Below are 20,191 nucleotides of genomic sequence, written 5' to 3' on the forward strand. Positions count from 1 at the left end.
ATGAACACAATTACAATGCTTTTATTTAAGCGAACAAGTGTACACCAAACACACAATCATGCAAGCATAATTTTTGTACAACGCTTTGACGAGGGGGCGAATTATGAGAGGTTGAACCCCCTCAAATGAGCTCAAAAATGGGGTCTTAAAATTGTTTTCACATATAATGTTTCAGTAAGCACATAAGGTAATCAGATCACACTAAATGTATATGATAGTTATTATGAGTCAGCCAGGCAACTATAGTAACAATCATTAGTTTGTTTACAGCGTCAGGGACCATTTTCACAGACTGTGATGACGCTGTCATCAGCATCGTAAAAATATAAGTTTAATTTCTTTTTGTATATATATGTATATTTATAACACTATACTGTGTATTATATTACCTTTGCATCTATTTACAAAAATAAAATAGGGTGTTTATAATGGAATGACGTTCAAATGGATATCTTCTCTCTTCTGACTGCTGTTATCAATCTCTCTCTATTTTTTTTATCTTTTTGAAAATGGTGAAAACTATTGTGGAGTTTCTATTTTGCTATTTGAGCAAATGGGAACACGATACAGATACATATATAACATTTAATCATTTGTACACACACTGCAACGTTTTGCAGAGAAAACGTATACAAACAACAAACACATCAAGGTCGGCCCTAATAAAAAAAAAAGACCCCCTTATGAAAATATCATTAATAATTAGCCTAAGAATTCATAGCCTGATGTCATTGACATAATTTGAAACATTGAATTATTTATTTGTAACAATAGCTTTGGAAACTGTGTGTATATGATAAGGAAGTTATTTTTCTGTGCCCTTTAAGTTTCATCAAACTTTTCTGTGCTAAAGCGCGCACACACGCCGATGTTCCCTTCTACAGAAACTGCTCCTCAAATCTCCCCCTCCTTCCTGCTAACGCGCGTGCATGGGTGCTACATTCTCCACCCCCTGTGCGCGCGTTCGTAGGGTCTGTTGCTATCCAACGCCACGGCAGCTTACGCGCGATTGGTCAGAACTGGTCCCCGTTGCTGTTTGAATTGGTCAGCTTGGTATGTGGGCGGAGAAGAGACGAGAGACTGCCCTTTCCCCTAGCTCCTTGTTGTCTCCAAAATACGCCGCGGAAACAGGATGACGTGCCCGCGGAAATAACACAAGACTTCAGGTAGATTGATATGGAGGGGGAGAGACAACAGTGAAAAGTTGAGAGAGAGAGAGAGAGAGAGAGAGAGAGAGAGAGAGAGAGAGAGAGAGAGAGAGAGAGAGAGAGAGACCTGTTTCGTTCATCACACACGAATCAAGAGGCTGAGAATCTATGTGAGAATTGTTGCATTGTGGCAAACTTTTAGTGATCATTAATCACTTATATTCATTTTAACTTCGTTATCATACCACTGCACTGAAACAGTTATTAAAATGAAATTGGGATAAGGCTTGAGATTTAACAAATAAGTATCAAACATCGAGAGCATTTTTTTAAGCTTATATAAGCTACTTCAAACTTGTATCCATGTATATTGTCATTGTATATTACAAATAAAATAAAAAGAGCTCTAATGACAACCTGAATAGTCTTAGAAAGCGTATACTTTATACGAAAAAAAAAGACATTTAAGGGACCGTTATTAAAAAAATGAAAACTTTATTAAAATGATATATTATGGGCTCACATACAGTTACCGTTACTGTACATTTTTAATTTGCCCGCATTTGTACTAAATACTGTACATAAAGAAAAATATGTTTAATAGGACTATAATTATTTATTTTAATTTGACCATATTGTGGTTAGGAAACCATTGCGAGCGGGTTGGTAATTCCTCTCTGTTCTCCCCTAAAAGAGTATGAGGGAGGGGGTCGATGGTGGTGCAAAACGAGGTTAACCATGCCGTCATTCATCCTCCATGACTCCACAGAAGCTCGTTTATATGTATCTTTCACGTATCTTTCTCTTGCTAAGAGAAAAAGATCGATATGACTATTTTAAGTGATATGCAGGCGTCTAACCATTTAAAATATCATGCATTAAAATAAATAATTCGCCCAGTTTGGAATCATGTTCAAACATATTCTATATATAATTATTGTTAAAAATGTGTACACGAATGAAATATCAAACGAATTAAAAGGCTATATTAATATGAACACATGCACTAAACAACAGGTAAGTAAACTAATAATAATAAAAAAAAAATATATAGCTAAATTACGAAATTATATCCAGTAGCACTGAATGTATTAAAAATCGAATTTATGTGAAACAAAAGTATGTTTTAATATTATTTAATAACATTATTAGTTGCTAAATGCATACAAAAAAATACTGAAATAAATGTGGGTATCTTAATATAGTTTTCTTTCAAATAGACTTCAGTTTAAACTTAAAGAAATTCAACTTTCCTCCTTTCTCTCCACCGCTACAGCAGTGCGCACCCCTGTGACAGCTGCGGCAGCCCCTTATGTGTCACATTATTATTTTGGTTTGTAAAGCATAAATGTACAAATAAACGTCTACGTGTATAAGTGAGCTGGTTCTTGAGAGGAAATGTGACTCGGTTCCAATAAATCACCTTTGCAAAGCTCCCAGACACCCGAGATTAAAAACGCAAGGCGAAGATTCCGGGACTCACGTGCCTTGCAGCAAAATTCCACCCGGCAACTACACATTGTACCATGGTAACAGCCCTGCCATTGGTCCCGGGTGCGTTTTGAAATGACCAATGGGAGGGCCGGCAGCGGGTGATGCGTGTTGCTAGGTAAACATGATGCAGTGGGAAGATACGGTAGTCGAACTTCACTGAAGAAGCTAGCAAGCGCAAAAGGAACGGCGGGGTAACACAGCAGCGAATTACAATTACACTGCGGGGAGGTTGCCGGGGTTGTGTTTCAGCTCTGCTCACGCCAGATATGTTTTTTTTTCTTCTTCTTCTCGATTTTAAAGTGTGCATTACAGAGTTACATCTGTCTGTTTGGACACATGCAAGTTAAATAAGGCAACAAAATGAGTTTTATAGGAGCAGAAGATGAGGACGGCATGCTGACCAAAACAAATCATATACTTTTCAGTGCTTTATTTTCAACCTCCTTATTGACAGGCAGAATGGCCAGATATACATCACAGCACTCCCAGCAAACACTTCCCATTGGCAAATGGCTCGTCTACCAACAGTGAGATATTTACAACAGAGTAAACCTGACCTCTTAGTCCCTAAATATTTAAAATAGCCACCTAAAGTGTGTGCTTTCTTTGGACCACATCTATTCCATATATCCAAGAGCAGTAAAACAAAACAAGCCCAATTATAGAATGAACACTTAAAACAGGTGGGGAACATCTAGCTAGGGACTTAGCAATATTTCTTGTAAAATGCCCTCTGTCATTCAAATGGAAAACAAAATGACAATAAACATTATAATATAAACTCTGTTAATATTAAACAAAGTTTTTATTTAGTTTTTCAGTTCATCTACAAGTTGTAAGTGAGATAGATCTCTTTGTTGCGCTCAATAATTAAGTGGTTTATGTATGTCACTCAATAGTGTGGTATAAAAGCACATGCACAGAATTTGAAGCTGTAAAAAACTTGTTTCCAAACAGAACAGTTGTCCTCATTACACTTGTCTTACCTGTGACAAAAATGGCCCAATGTTGCTAGTGCCATGGAAGTTCTGCCAAGAAACCTAAGATGGGCTAGGTTCAAGTTTACCATTACAGAAGTTTGAAGTTTCATCCATAAATAGGTTGCATGAGGTGCCATGCTTGAACAGTTGTGGACACGAACGATAAAGATGTCCAACACTTAGGCCATGGCACCAGCATTTCAAAATCACTTTTAAGTCATAGCTGAGCTGTCACAACTTTAGGAATCAAAATACTTGCCTAACAACTAAAACAATATTAGACTTAATCTTCCACTTTTTTTACAGACATATTTACAAAAACAGAGCATCATGTAGGCTATACTACCGCTGAAAAGTTTGGGGTCATATGTTTTTAAAAAATAAATGAAATTAATACTTTTATTCAGAAAGGGTGCATTACGTCATCAAAGAATCCTGAACAAATGTATCATGGTTTCCACAAAATTATGAAGCTGTACAACTGGTTTCAATAATAATAAGAAAGCACCAAATCAGCATATTAGAATGAAGACGCTGACATGTGACACTGAAGACTAAAGTAATGATGCTGAAAATTCAGCTTTGCCATCACAGGAAAAAATACCTTTTACAAATTTATTACAATAGAAACCAGTTATATTCAACTGTAATATTTCACAATATTACTGTTTCCCCCCTGTATTTTTGATCACATAAATGTAGCCTTGGTGAGCACAAAAGACTTATCTCGGATCCCAAACTTTTGAACAGTAGTATGACAGATACTTATACATATATATGACAGATATACTATAGTGGCTAGTACATTTATTACACAGCTTTCTGGAATACTTGATTCTGATTGGTCAGTTGAAGAAATCATCCAGTCATCCACTGTTCAATCATCCTGGAAAACAGTTTCCTACAAAGTTGTGTCATGTAATGCTCTCTGCACTCTATGCAAATAAGATTATATTATTATTTAAACTCATTTTCTCTCCATGCATTAATTAATTAATTAATTAATAATAATATTGATGAATTAACTAAAAGTAGTTTTGTGTAATAAGCCAAATAACGTAAAGTTAGCCAGTCATTATCTTAAAATGAACTCACTTCATGTCAGGCCCTGATCATTCTATTGGGGTTTATTTTGTGATAATGACAGGTTGACTTTTCCTTTACATTAGATATTATATTACTGAAAAAAGGTGGTGTATTAAATATATAATTTTGTAACTTCAGTAATATAATATTTGAACACGCTCAATGAATACCGGGGGATAAATTGTTTTTTCAATGGGTTTATATATAGTCTTAAAAACAATAATGAAGTCACAAAATGCTAAATTATTAAATATGTTCTGGTAATAATACATGGGACACAATGATCAGGAAGAGACAAAGCTTGACAGTATCTGTCCACACGTGTCAGTGCACTTACGCCTGACCCTTTCGTGGAGCGAGACGCAGGAGAATCCCCACTGTTAATCCCTGATGAGCCTTCCCCCCACCCTGCCCTCCCTTCCGCAGTGCGACCTTTCACCTGAAAACCACACATAACAGTCCACAGACACTCAATGAGAGAAACAGTGAGGGCGCTGTAGCCCAGGCCACACCAGTGTCATCCTTTTTGGTGCAATTAATCTACTTTTTTTTAATGTGGGGTGTTTTTTTTTTCTACAAAGAGTAAACTGCTTTAATGTATGCATTAGGGTTTCTAGAGTTCAGGGAGAGTTCATAAGAGTGATCAGGTTGCTCATCATGGGTCATTCCTACAGTGCCACTGGAAGCCTTGGGCTGACATAACAATATAAGCAGCAACACATAAAATATTACAGAATTTAACATACAGAAATAAAATACAAAATTCCTTCATGTTACATACACTATACTAAAACATCTTGTAAATCTGCATAACTGGTGATACCAATGCTTTACCAGGGATTAAAAGAGAAAAGCATGCATAGGGCTGTGATAATTGAGAAGTTACTGGTGGTCCCTCCTCTGCTGCCTCTAGTGGCCAAGCCAAATCACTGCATGAAGGGAGAGGAAGCACTGGCAGAGGGAGAAAAGCCTTTTTAGATCAGCACTTGGTGAATCTGGTAAATCCGTGAATCAAGGACGGGTTGGATATTGTTTTCACCTACTACCTGGTTTCTAAAAAAACTCATGCACACAAACACACACACACACACACGCATACAATATAGATGTTTACCTATTGAGAGCATGTTTTCAATGCAGTATTTGGATTTCCAAAAGTCTTTAAAAGGAAGAACAGAAAGAAATGAGCACTAAAAAGTTGATAAGGTCTGTAACAAAGTTTAAGGTGGAGTATGCAAGATTGCTAAACCCGAGAACAAATGAACACAGGCCAAAGTTTCCTGTACTACGATTTACAAATAGACTTAAAATCTCTTTATGAAAAGTTATGGCAATAATACACATGTAAACAAGTAGTATTTTTGTCTGTTAAAAAAAAAAAAAAACTATATAGTTTCAAGGTTTACAGAAACAAAAATAGCAGCTCAGTACTTCACACAGGAGTTGATGAACGTGATCTAATGGCAGGACTGGAATAAACTAAGGCCATTAGATTTGTCAAAGGACAAACCCATTAAAACAAATCAATCTAAAACGAATCACATATCTCTCCCCATTGCAAGGCATGAGTGCTATGTATAGACAATCTATTTGAGAGGAAATTATGCCCAACTTGAACATTTAGAAAAAAAAACCTATACAAGTTCAACTGCTTTGTTTTTCACCTCATGTTCACACATAAGCAGCCAAATCTTTGGGAGGTTCGACAAATTTATTCTATGTAATTTGCAAAGCAAAACAAACCGTTAGGGTAACAAAAAAAGGAATTGATATGTCTCTGACAAGTTTCAGGGTAGCGTCCAAAAACAGATATCAGGGTATCATATCACCCTACTTAACATAAAGGCATCACTGTTCGATTGGCGTTATGTAATTGATCAGAAGATTTACACTCAATAAACGGTGTGAGTCTAGAAAGTCTAAAGTACCCTTCCAAGTTCTCTTGTCCTCTGGAGTTGTACTTTCTTTTTCCCATGTCACACTAGTTAATAAAAATGCCCACATTCGGGGCTGGAATAAAAAAAAAATCTCTTTCTTTGGGAGGTTCGAAAAAATTATTAAATGTAATTTAATTTCAGCAAATTACATTGAGATCATTGTTCAAACCCCACAAAGGCTAGGCTGCTCACATGCGATGAAAGACAAAGTAGTTGGACCTCTTGTATAAACTACAAAGGCTAAACTATTTTATTTATTTTTTGCTATTTTAATAAAATATCAATTAGAAATTGAAGCAACAGGTCAATAACTAACTACAATCCACAAAAATAAATAAATAGAACCAAGTGAAAAAAAGTGACACACTGATTAAAACAAACATGTGCATATGTTATGTTAAGTATAAACATGTTAATGAAATGGTCAACATTTAATCAAAACTAATATATATACATATATATATATATATAATCTTGCTTGTCTACTGTAATCTTTCATAAAAATGTTATCACACTCTCCAGCTCTGAAGTTACTTTTCTTTTCTGCTAACGTCACATGCTAGGCAGCATGGGTGAAATAATGCTGATAAACAGCCAAATAGCATTTATTGTTTTAGCAAACTTACATTCACATATGATATAGTAACATCTGCATTAGCTAACATTATAAAAGTAAAATTGTTTGCAAATTGGTAAGTTAAACTCTTTCAGTCCAGATAGCTTGTTTTTGGTAATATCCATCTATGCATTAATACATGTATTATTAAGAAAATATCCAATAGTCATTGGTAGCTGAAAGTTGACAGATTTAAAGCATCAAGTTCAAAGATTTCTTTAGTTCTTGCACACATCTTCAAGAGCACTGCTTCTGAACATGCAATAATAATAATAAGGTTGACAGCTAACATCCACCATGCTCCATTTGGATCAAACATACCCCTAAAATTGGATCTTTCAAAACCGCAATTCTTAGACCTTGGTCCACATGAACACCTAACGCCCCTCTGCCACCTCTCCTCTTCTTCTTCCACCACTGTCTGTTCTATTCCTCCTATACTGCACATACGATGTGATTAAGCTTCTGTTAAGCCAGGCATAATCTCTAGAAGCTCTGGCTATTTAATTCTTGCTGTGCCAGCTTAGAGCAGTCATGGAGCCTGGCAAGGGGTGTGTGCAGGCATGCAGGCACACAGACAGGCACTTTGGCTGTCACAGTCAGTGCATGAAGCAGTCTCACACTCCCACGGTGACAACAGGGCCTTTTACATGGACACATGCAGTTTACTAACCATTGGCTTTAAAACAGGCATGTTTCAAATATAGGCTACCATGACGCACATACAGATGTTTAAGGACGGGCACATGTGCACATCTAGAAATGCATGCATGTGCACAGACAGCCACCCTCTTGCATTCAAGTGATGAAGCAGACCGTTTATGCAGTATGGATTATATAGGCCAATTAGGATGGATGTTGTCTATAGGTAGGCCAGCGTTTGGGACTAGGATCACCACAACCCTGTGTCCATCACCTTAGGGTTTCCAACTACAGCTTTTCCTGAAATAAAAAAATAAGCAAAGTTTCTGAATTGCTGTATCACCCATGTGTTTGCAACATCTAACATTTCTATCTTTGGCAAAGTGGTCTAAAAAGACAGCTGGATAAGATGGTGGCCAACCTGATGACGAACGTCACAGTCACTGTATGCAAGAGTTGTGTAGGGGTTGTGTAGTAGTAGACTGTATGCAGGGCTCTAAAGAGTATTAAAGTACTAGTTCACAAAAAAAAAAAGACAATCCTGTCATGATTTACTCACCATGATGAACAACATTGGACCCTATTGACTTTCAAAGTGTTCCACAGAAGAAAGTAATATGGGTTTGGAACAACATGAGGGAGAGTAAATGATGACAGAATTTATTTCATTTTTGGGTGAACTGTCCCTTTAAATTGTGGTAAAATTCTGTCATCTATTACTCGCCCTCATGTCGTTCCAAACCCGTAAGGCTTTCGCTCATCTTCGAAACACAAATGAAGATATTTTAATAAATTCTGAGAGATTTCTGTCCCTCCATTGACAGTCCACGCAACTGACAATTTAGGCTAATGCTTTAAAAAGTTCATAAAGAGATCACAAAACGAATCTATATGAATTGAGCGGTTTAGTCCAAACTTTCTAAAGAGACACGATCGCTTTACATGATGGACAGGTTGTATTTAGGCCTTTATTCACATATAAACATTCATCAATTCGCACATAAGTTGGTAAACGGAAGCTCAAGCATATTCGCTTGATGTGCGAGAAGCCGAGAACCAATGAGGTTCGTTCTCGTGTTACACAGCACGTTTGAGCTTCCGCAAGAGTTCTGTTCTGAAACATCAAACCGGTTTAAACATTAATAAAAGCCTACATTCAATCCCTTCATCATATAAAGTGATACGGTCTCTTAAATAAAACTGTAATAAACCGCTCAATTCATATGGATCAGTTTTATGATCTCTTTATGAACTTTTTGAAGCGTCGAAGTGGTAGCTGCGTGAACTGTCAATGGAGGGACAGAAAGATTTCATCTAGAAATTTGTGTTTCGAAGATTAACAAAAGTATTACAGTTTTGAAACGACATGAGGGCTAGGCGAGTCACATTTTTTGGGGTGGGAGTGAGAACGAACCTTTTAACCGTGGACCCAGGACTACGGTCACCCCATCAAGTGATACAAACTGATGCTACGTCCTGACATAATTACAGAATAAGCGCTAACCAAGTTTGACTAATCAACACTGGTGCAACAGACTAAAATAAAGCTGTGTGGCATGTTCTCAGTTGCTCCTGATTTCCTTCCTTCTCCTCTCATCTCTTCCCCCAGTCCTGACCCACTTTCATCTCCCTTTGAAGAGAGAGTGACCCAGCAATGTCCCTGATGAGGATCCTATACTGTTCTGCCCCGCACTACCCCCACGTCACCGTATCCATAGAGACATGGGCCATGTAAATACATCCCATATTCAACAACATACAAGCCTATTGAGTGCTGCCATGCCATTCCTAAAGGCTGTCTATGAGAGAGGAAGAGCAAGTGAGATTTACAACTTATTCAATCCAAAAACCGGCCATAACAAACACAATATTCTCTCATTAGTGCACTAATAGCGAGATAAAACCTTATCATACTCAAATATGAATTAAAACAAAGTGTCTGTATTTAAAAACAGGCCGTTTTGACAATGCTCTATTGTGACAGTTGTTAGATCACCATAGATTTGGTCCAGAAGGCTTTAGCTTCTAACTTTCAGGACAAGTCTGCAGTAAATGCAATACTAGTAAACCCGATACCATGGTGAATTAAATCATAGCAACAGGGTGTGGCAATATAAAACACAGACCTCATCACAAAAATAAATACAATTACTAAGATATAGCTTCATATAGCGTAGCTCAAGTTACCCAGTTCATCAAACTCATAATCAAACTGCCTTTTTGCAATTCAACTACATCTTTCAGAAATCATTCTAATATGCTGATTTGCTGCTGAAAAAACATTTTGTATTATTATCAATTATCAAAATCTTTTGTAGAGGTGCAAATCTCTTTTCTGTCACTTTTAAACAATTTAATGCATCTTTCTGAATAAAATATTAATTTCTTGACCCCAAACTGAATGGTAGCGTATGTGTCCATTCAGGTGCAAATCTCTTTTCTGTCACTTTTAAACAATTTAATGCATCTTTCTGAATAAAATATTAATTTCTTGACCCCAAACTGAATGGTAGCGTATGTGTCTGTTAATTGTCCTATGAATTAATGGTCAATTGGTATGTAATCGCCAGTGGCTGATATGATTTCAAATTCAACAAATGAATCAGTTCAAAACAAAATCAGTTATTAATTTTACAATATTTACTCAAAAACAGAAAATGTGCATTATCTACAAGGCTATGAATGTTCAATTTCAGAGCAGATACTAGGCTATATATTAATTGGCCAATGAAGCACAGTTATCAGTTGATAATTTCAAATATTAGTGGATTAGTGGAACTAGTGTATTATGAGTTTTTAGCTAGTCTGTCGTTTCCTTTCTAAACAAGTTGACAGCAAATGTTGTATTGAAAATGTATGCAAACTTTATTTAGTTTTCTGACTTCATAGATAAAAATAAAGTATTACAAGTAGGCAAATGTAAAAAAGCCAGAGCTGATGCCTAGCATAACACAGTGCTACATGTGAAGCAATGGTGCTCATGCAGGAGATGCAGGTTTGAATCACACATCCTGCCCCAATTCTCCCTCTTCTCGCCATCATCTTTCAAGTTGTGTTGTTATAAATAAAATAGCAAAAGCCACAAAATTGAAAAAGTAAAGTTTGATCTAAATTCAGTTTTAATAAACAACACAATAAAATCATGCCTTTTTCACCTTGGGAACTTACAAATGAATTCCATGTTGTGGTCATGTCATGCACTTGACTTTAAATGACTATTCTCTCATGGTGCAGGGATTTGCACGGGATGGATAAAGATTACTAAAATGATGAAGAAAAGTCTATTTTGGGAGCAGCTCATAACATCTTTATCCCATCCAGCTCCACCAATGACTTTCTCGCTCTCTCTCTCTCTGACACACATACACACACATCCATCTTTACACCTTTCTTTTTGTCTTTCGACTGAATAGGAGATCCATTTATCTTGATTTATCGAGATCTCTTCTCTCCCAGTTTATTCTACCTCCCTGTTACCTTTCCCGTCTTCCAGACTCACTCCTCCATATGTTTAAACTCTTTCACCCTCACTCTCTCTCCATCTCAGAGCTGCGTTAAGCAGGTCAGCAAGGCAGGGATGCTGAGAGGGAAAAAAGATCACCATGAAGATGAGCAGCTCCTTCTTATCACACACATGCACAGAGGATACTAAAGCAGACATGCATTCAGAGAGACATCATACTGATCAAACACATGCATCACAATAACTCAGTTGCACACAATGCAAAAAGAATGCTTAAATTACAGCAGAAAGGTTCAGCTACTTCAGGTTTGCTTCCACAAATGCTGCTCTCGGATATTCATTGATGGGGTGACTCCTTCTGGAAAATAGTATATAGGAGCTTTCGCTACAGATAGTTATAGAAACTCAGTTATACTACATTTTTAGAACTAAATTTTCCTGGTAGGAACTCTGAAGTGACGCAAGCCGGGCGACAGCGACGCCATTTAAGCGCAACATTTAACAACGTCAACAACTGGAGGATGGAGGACGCCGTGATCGGAGCTGTGTTTTTGTTGTGTGCCATGGGTTTCGTGATAACGAAGATGTAATGTAGACGTATAAGTTATGTGTTTGAAAGAGCAAAAAAGAGAGCTAAGAGACTAAATCTTTATGTAAACTGTGTGTTTACACAGCTTTTTAAAAATGGTGGGTGCCTGTGTTTTGCAAAGGCATACGTTTGGTCAATCAATGTACACTTCCGTAGATCCAATTCTGCTGGGTTAGACCCTACTCTGAAGTAGGAGCTAATTTAGTCCCCCCCATAAGGCGTTCCCAGTTCCTGCGGTGTGAACATGGCAAAAAGCAAGTACTTCTAGCTAAATTTATAGGAACTATCAAAACGTCCCTTCGGTGCAAAAGCCCCTTATGTTGTCAGAAAACTTTTGTGGATGTCTAACTAGATAATCTGAAGAGGTGTGAACAAAATGTGAGTGCAATACTTGCAGCCATGATGCTAGGGAGTTGCTAAAGCACTCTAAATCATTTTTTAGCATGTTGCTATGCAGTTGTTAGGGTGTTCTTAGTGGTTGTTAATATGGCATTGCTAGGTGGATAAAAGCAGCATAGACATAGATGCCTCACTATCGACTGTTTAATGGGCCGCTATACGTAAGCTGTCCGCCATGTTGGAACGGTTAAAGCCAGTCCGTGAACACACGAGAACAAGTTGACCGTGCGTCTGCAACCATAGTTATACGTATGAATATCTGTATCTACAATAAACTTCAGCAACATGATTTTCATAGAATTTAATATAATACGAAGGCATCAGCTAACACGACATTAAAAAGTTACCATAGTAAAAGTAAAAACATTCAAAGTATCATTGTAAAAACATGTAATATTGAGTTAATACATATAAAAACACAAACCAACACATTCTCACCTATGAAAGGTTATCCCATTTCTTCGGGAATTTAAATCTCGGCTGTTTCACAACAACCAGAAGATGCGCAATGTTGTGGCATCATTGATTCTTACTGTGAGTGGCGACACGCTGACCGTTGCAAGATGTACCGATGTACGTGTCTGGAGAGGTCGAATCTCGAATGTGCCATCTATGCATACATACGGCTTGCAGGCCCGAGCCAAAAGTTCACACACTGCGAATCAAAAAAACGTTTAATTGCTCTTAAACTGACAACTCAAAATTGCATTTTATATTAGGCCAGATTTTGATGTGATTTTTGTTCTATACATTCAGTGCATCGGAAAGGCAATATATATATATAGGCTATATATAGAACTATATATATATATATAATTTATTTATTTTTTTACGACAGTTCCCATGATATATATGGCCAGATTAAAAAAAATTCTGTTCAGACTGCAGTTACTTTTCCTAGCACACACACAATGGTTATCGTACCTTCAAAACAAAATAGATTAATTTACAAAGGTGAATCAGATTAAAAATTATTTTAATTCAGATAGATTTTCTTCAATAGGCCTATATAAATAAAAACTGTGTTGGCTGTGTGAATAAGGCCCATGACATTCTGGTTGCTAGATAAGGCTCAAGAACATCAATGTCAGTATAAAAACCTTAAGTTAGAACACTTCGAAATGTAAATGATTTAAGGTATAATGATGTATTTCCATATCACATACGATACAGGATGAGTTACTTTAATACTGGGGGTTAAGGGTTTGTGCTTTAGCAAGCTCTAGTAATTATGTTCTATAATGACTGGCTTAACTCTACAGCACCTTGAATTTCTAGATTTGGAAACCATATTGCACCTGGTCAATGAAGAGCATTGCTGAAACGTACAGGGTTTCTGTTCTGGGCTTATCCACTTCAAACACTGACCAAGACTGCATCATGTAGAGGTGGGGACTAGACCAGAATGACTCACTCACATACATTACTGCTGCTAAGGTACACCTCAGCAAGGCAGGCTATTCTGATATGAGCATGCAGTGGTCAAGAAAGAGTTGAGAGACACAGTAAAGGACATAAACACCGCATCTCTCCCTACAGGAAAGTGTCCACATCACAACCTGCACCATATACCGAAGACAGACTGAGAAAAAAGTGTCATCCATACTGTTGCAAAAGAGATTATAAGTTTGTATGGATAAGAGATGCCCTATGTGATTTCTGTAAGAAAATTCTGTAATAGCCAACTTTCCATTTCTTCCAATCTCCATCAAAAGTCACCAACACCAGACTAAACTACAGCTGTAGCCTCTCTCATACCCTAGGTATCCACCAAGCCAGTTCAACATCTACAAAGCCACTGTGTGCTTTTCATTACCAATTTATGAGCCACTGGAAGCAGGAAGAAAACTCCATTAAAAAGGGACAGGAAGCAACAGCGTATGGAAGGAAGCTGGGAGCAAGCCATGAAGCCAGCTAAGATGCTCTTGACCAGAAGTATTCTCTTTTGTGCCCTTTTTTTTGGCAGCAAACTTTACTTTAGCTGTAATACAGGGTCACAAGACCTGAATTAACTTCCTGCAATGTGATCTGTAGTGTTGAATCTGCAAACATAAAAAAAAAAAAAAAAATCAATCCATCACTCATGTGGTTAGGAAATGACACCATGAGAGACCCATTCAACTTATGCTCATTGAAATCACATGAATTAGCCTACATTAAAAAGAAACTATGTAACTCCAAAAAACTCTAGTTCTGCAGCCTATGTTGGACTGGTTTACACAAACGTAATTTGTATTTGTAAGTTCAATGATGAATACACCTCAATGTGATGACACTCAGAGGTTGAATGAGTTTGCCGAAATGGTGGTTAATGGCTTTAACTACGATCCCTTACAAGACAAAGCAATTAACGTTTAGGATGGTGGCTGTAAACGCTGCTCCATTTCCCGATGCAATTTCCTTGTAATTCCTCAATTTGATATGTAAATGAATTATGTTGATGTGGATCTTACTTCTGGTCTTGGATTCAAGGCAATACAAAAACTTGACTCAGGTGGTCACCTTCTCATCTGTCAGTTTAAATGAGCGATAGGACAAGCTTGTATTTGTAATTTAAAATTTCAAGATGTACATAAATTACGATACACTTTAATAGCCTGGACAATCTAAATGGAGAACATACTCTTGTTATATCAGTATATCCTCCACATAGCCACATGTTGACCCCGCACGAAAGCCATGCTTTAGAGGAAAAGCTTGTTAAGAGCCACATCCAAATCGATGCGTTAGGCTATATGCCATCTGATGAGTGAAGGGATTTGTCCTGATAGAGAAAGGGCAAAGTCACACGGGGACCGACGGACAGAAAGGGAGGTGGGCTAGAAAAGCTCTTTCCTACTCTAGCATTTATGAATTTACACAGCAAGAAGAGCGCTTTCCAATGTTTGGAAGAGCCTAAATGTAGCTTATGCTGATCATCAAAGAAGTCAGAGGCACATAAACAGGGAGACGGTAAACTTTGTACTTGTAAGTGTGTGTGTGTGTGTGTCCTCTCCTCCCAGCGCTATCAAATTTAGGAGTATGTTGCAAGATGAATAGGGAATACTGCCTCAGGTGGTCTCTGAAAAGACTAACAAGCTTGTGTCCATCCCAGTTTAGTTTATGTCAGCTACAAGAAATGAGAGATGTGACATTAACAGCAACTACAAGCCTGTCAACCAACCAATAGAAACTTCCCGCAAAGCAACTTCATAGAATATACACCTGAAAGTTGTTTCTGTTACACACTACACAATATCGTGTCCATTTGAGACAACATGGTAAAACTTGCCTTGCATTCTTGATGTCTTGTCATTGCAAAACTTCTAAAGTTAAAAAGCTAGAGAACAAGCCTTTTAGGAGCCATTTTACAAAATGCCTAATGAAACGTATAAAAGCATTGACCATCTATTTAAATGGAGATTCATTTTCAGTTTTTTCCAGGCAAAGAAAGACCCCTTTAAAGTAATTCCACAGTACGTTTACAGTCGTTGCGAGATTTTGTACAATGAAGTTAGTCTATTCACAGCCCTGTGTCACTCTGCCACGGACACCAAAAGATATCCAAAAACAGAGCTGGTCACACATAAAAAATAAATAGAAACAAAGGGTAGATTAATACATGTTTAAGCCAGATGTGTGGAAAAGAGCACAAAAATGCATGAAAACAGTTTAGATGATTTGGGGGAAAGAGATAAAAGATACTCTAGGGACAGGTGGCTCCTACATCTAAAAAGATGTCTCAAAAGACAATCTCCTACTACATATCTTTTTTTTTTAATTACAAAAAAACCTCCAAGACAGAAAGGTGATAGTACAAAGTAGTTCCAAGTAGCCTAAATCCAAGATTCACCTAAAATCCAAATGATTCCCACCCATTTCTTTTTTCTTGGAAAAATCTACATGATCCATAAGCAAAGCATGAATTCTAACTAACACAGTGACAATATGGACGTTTAAACCCATTGCTAAAGTTGACACGTATAATGATGCAGTAAGAAGGCTGATCGAGATGGCAACATGCAAAAGAAGAACAGAAGCAGAAGTGTGTCCATTTTGAACCGGCATTGCTACTTCAGCACCACAGCAGAAACCTTGCAGAAAACGCTATGGAGATGAAGGGTGTAGGCATATCCAGATTTATCCACACACTGGGCTATAGACTTGGGGATATGTGCCACATCCAAATGTATTCTAGAGATGGATGGTAATAAGAATCGGCCATAAATCTGCATCCAAGCAACACGCTTGTGAACGTATGAACATTATGAAGAAAATTGTAACGTCACCCTTACAATACAGAGATCCTTGGAATAAAGTCGCGGTTTTATTCGCAAAATATGACCTATGGACGGTCGTATGTTTTGTGAAACGGTTAATATATTAACCAATGCGTTGAAAACCAACAAGATTATCTGTTAAATGTCGATAGCATTCAAGCATTCTGTGCACAAGATTTGCATCCCATGCAACACCGCAGTTTTGCATTAATGTAAGTTAATTGTGGCCGAACTGATGCTCTTGGATTTTTTTCTTTTTTAAACAACCATTCAATGACGACTGGGTGTCTAAACAAACGTGATGGGCTAACCTGACTCATCAATCTGAGTAATGAAAAACGATAACCAAGAGATGCATTGAAGGTCTCATAATCGAACATGTTCATGGGTGCATGGCTGCAAACGCGGTTCATGCAATGGATTTGACTGATGCTTATTTTGTATACATATATCACAGAATGAGCTGTTTAAAACTCGAAATGGTTCAAACCAGATCAGAAAAGATATATTGCATGGTTTTTAATCATTGCAAATCACATCCTCTGACAAGCAACCTGGCTACCATGAGTTGAGCCGCTGCTCTCTGGATGGCACAGGAGGATAACGTTTAAATACCTGCCCGTGGTCTTTTGCATCTGACCCAGTTTACATGAAGTAGCAAGCCGAATATGTCCCCACTCCCTCCCCATTCCCCTGCCCAAAGCCTCGGCCTGTGCATCAGGCATCTTCGGGAACACGGTGTCTTGCGAGGAATAAGGAGGGAACAGGCTGAGCCCTAAAAAGACGATACTAGTGTGTCTGTATGTAAAGAAACCAACTGTAGTCTTACCTCAGCTTCGTGTCCAGCTTCCTGAAGCAGCCATTACCAGTATTCCCCCTCTACCGTCCGAACCTCCGCCACACAGGTACCGGGGCGGACCGAAAAAACCGGCAAAACGACCCCCCTCCCCCCGAACCGCCACCCCTTCGGACGGCTTGCTGCGATCGTCTCCCGAAAAAAGACGAAACGCGCAGGCTATCGTCTTGTCGTCGCTCTACAAGCCCTCTTCAGCACATTTGTCTTTCTTTTCACAGTCCCCCAAAAGCACAGATGAGCGCGACAGGAGCGTCTTCAAACCCCCGGCGCGGCCAACCGCCAGTTCGATGAGCAGCAGAACATGCAACCGTGACAACCGCCGCAATATTCCGCCTTGACGTGGTGTGTCCCGTCTGCTCGTTAAGAAAAAAATCGCGGCAGTAACGGTGGTGGTGTGTGGGTCTCGGCGGCTAGCGCTCAGGCTAACCGCGATCACATCGCCCAGCAGCGGCAGTATAACGTTAGTAGCGGGTCGCTCACGGTGGTATTGCAGCAGCAGCGAGGGGGTGGAGGGGTGAGAAGAAGAGTGATTAAATGAAAATGGAAAAAGAAAGAAAAACGAATGAACTAAAAACCGGGGTTTCTTCGTCGCACCGCTACAATTAGCGATGTGCATTCGCCAGGGACCCCCCCTCACTGCCCGTTAATCTCGGATCGGCTCCGCGGCTGCTTGTCGCTTAGAGAGGGTCTGCACGGTAAAGCGCGTCCCCGCTACAAAGCGCGCTCGCTTCAGTGTGTGTGCAGTGTTCACAAAATGGCCGCCTAAACAAACCCGACAACGGACTGCACCCAGCGGCTGTTAGCGTGATTTGCCTCGGCATTTGCCTGTGTATGGGGAGAAAGACGATGCTTTTACGGGAACAATAATTTAGAAAACGCGCACTGGAGTGCATTTTTGGCCCGTTTCAAGCTATTAGAAATTGATAGGTTGATTGGAGCCAGGGCAAATGAACAATGCCGAGGCAGTGGAGATGTGAAGCAGCTTACTTACAGAGCTAATCTGCGACCATAAATGGCTATGGCTAAGAAAACTTTTTTTTATTATCTTAATTTAGCTCAATATTTATATTTCAGCACAACCGTTGTGGGACAAGACAATGATGTGATGAATTTACGTCACTCGGGAAGTTTCCATGTATATATTTTCGTAGGTTATAAGTTACTTTTAAACCAGTTTAAACTAGCTTAATATGGTTTGCTGGTTAGTCTGTCCAGAATCCAGATCGCAGGTTTTCCTTAAACTGGAAGACTAGCTTAAACCAGCTAACAACGAACCAGTTCGGGCTGTTATTTTCTGCAAAAGGCGCAATGCTTTGTCACAATATTTTTTATTTTACAGACGAACAACTTGATCCAAAGTTCGTTTTGGACTCCATGAACTTTAAAAAGCGCAAAGCATTATTACACCACCACGTTTGTCATGTTAAGCATGCTTAAAAAAAAACAATTCGTTGTATTATTCAAATCACATTAACCGACTATTGACACTAAACAGAAAGCATGTCTCGTGCCTATATATTTAAGTTATTTATGATATATCGGTTTCATAGAGTCGTATCGTGAACGCGCATCATCAGAATAGTGGGGTGCATTATATTATTATATTATGGAAAGCATTATATTATGATAGAGGAGGTCGTGAAGTGGATGTGAAACTGATTAAGTTAACCGGTCTTTATATACATCCTCTTTTATCACCATTACATGAATTCCTCATTGTTCCAGGCCGAGGGTTAACATTTAAAACAGCCTGAATGTGTCGTGTGCCATTGGGACAAAAATACAAGGTCACAAATGTGACCAAATCCCCCCACGCAATACATTCATCCCAAACATATTTATAGGTGTCTATTGTTTATAACCTTTTAGTCACACTGTAAACTCAAATATTTACACGTCCATAGGATTTTTGTAGGAACGTTCAGACTGAACGTGAAAATGACCCTTATGTCCCCCCTCTCTCTCTCTCTCTCTCTCTCTCTCTCTCTCTCTGCTGTTTCTTCATGGGTGAGACCTACCGTAGTTTATGACAAAACGCAAAGGTATACATTTAAATAGGATATAAATTAAATGGGCCGCCAGGTCAACCTAGGTTACGAAAATTTAAACATGCAGGAAGTTCGTCATCAAATTCAAGGTGAAAGTTCATAGCGCTACCTTTACCTCTGCATTACATTCCGATCCGACGCCATCTAGTGGTCTACAAAAACAGTGCAGTCAGTTCATTGAAAATATACACTACAGTTCAAAAGTTTGTGCTCAGTAAACGTTTGTACAAAGAAACTAATAATTGTATTAAGCAAGGATTGACAAAAGTAATAGTAAAGATATTTGTTACAAAGAATTCTACAAATAAATGCTGTTCTTTTGAACTTGCTGTTCATCAAAAAATCCTGGAAAAAGTGATCACGGTTTCTCCATCCACGGTTTTCTCTTGTAGACCAAATCAGCATATTAGAATGATTTCTGAGGGATCACGTGACACTGAAGACTGGAGTAATGATGCTGAAACTACATAAAAAGTAATTTTTTACAATATTAGTTTTACTGTATTTTTGGTCAAATAAAAGCAGCCTTGGTGAGGATAAGTGATGTCTATTGAAAATCTTACCCAACCCAAACTTTTGAACAGTAGTGCAGTGACAGAGATGAGAAGCCCTGTATACACATTGTAGAAAACTGTAATGTACCATTTTAAGACAATAATAACATGCACAGGATG

The 20,191-nt window shown here is 38.3% G+C and overlaps 1 protein-coding gene across 2 annotated transcripts in view; it reads right to left on the reverse strand.

The window, feature by feature from the left end:
- The window catches only part of dyrk1b (dual-specificity tyrosine-(Y)-phosphorylation regulated kinase 1B), a 42,203-nt gene extending 22,809 nt beyond the window's left edge, over window positions 1-19,394 (reverse strand). The window contains exon 1 of one of the 2 annotated variants that reach the window (XM_079625199.1): window positions 17,443-19,394. The gene's annotated coding sequence lies outside the window, so the exon portion shown is untranslated. The remainder of the gene's footprint in view (window positions 1-17,442) is intronic. The other variant, XM_079625201.1, reaches the window with a different exon arrangement.
- Between the last annotated feature and the right edge of the window lie 797 nt (window positions 19,395-20,191).

Source organism: Phoxinus phoxinus (assembly GCF_949152265.1).
Source record: "Phoxinus phoxinus genome assembly, chromosome: 10".
NCBI classification, from domain to species: domain Eukaryota; kingdom Metazoa; phylum Chordata; class Actinopteri; order Cypriniformes; family Leuciscidae; genus Phoxinus; species Phoxinus phoxinus.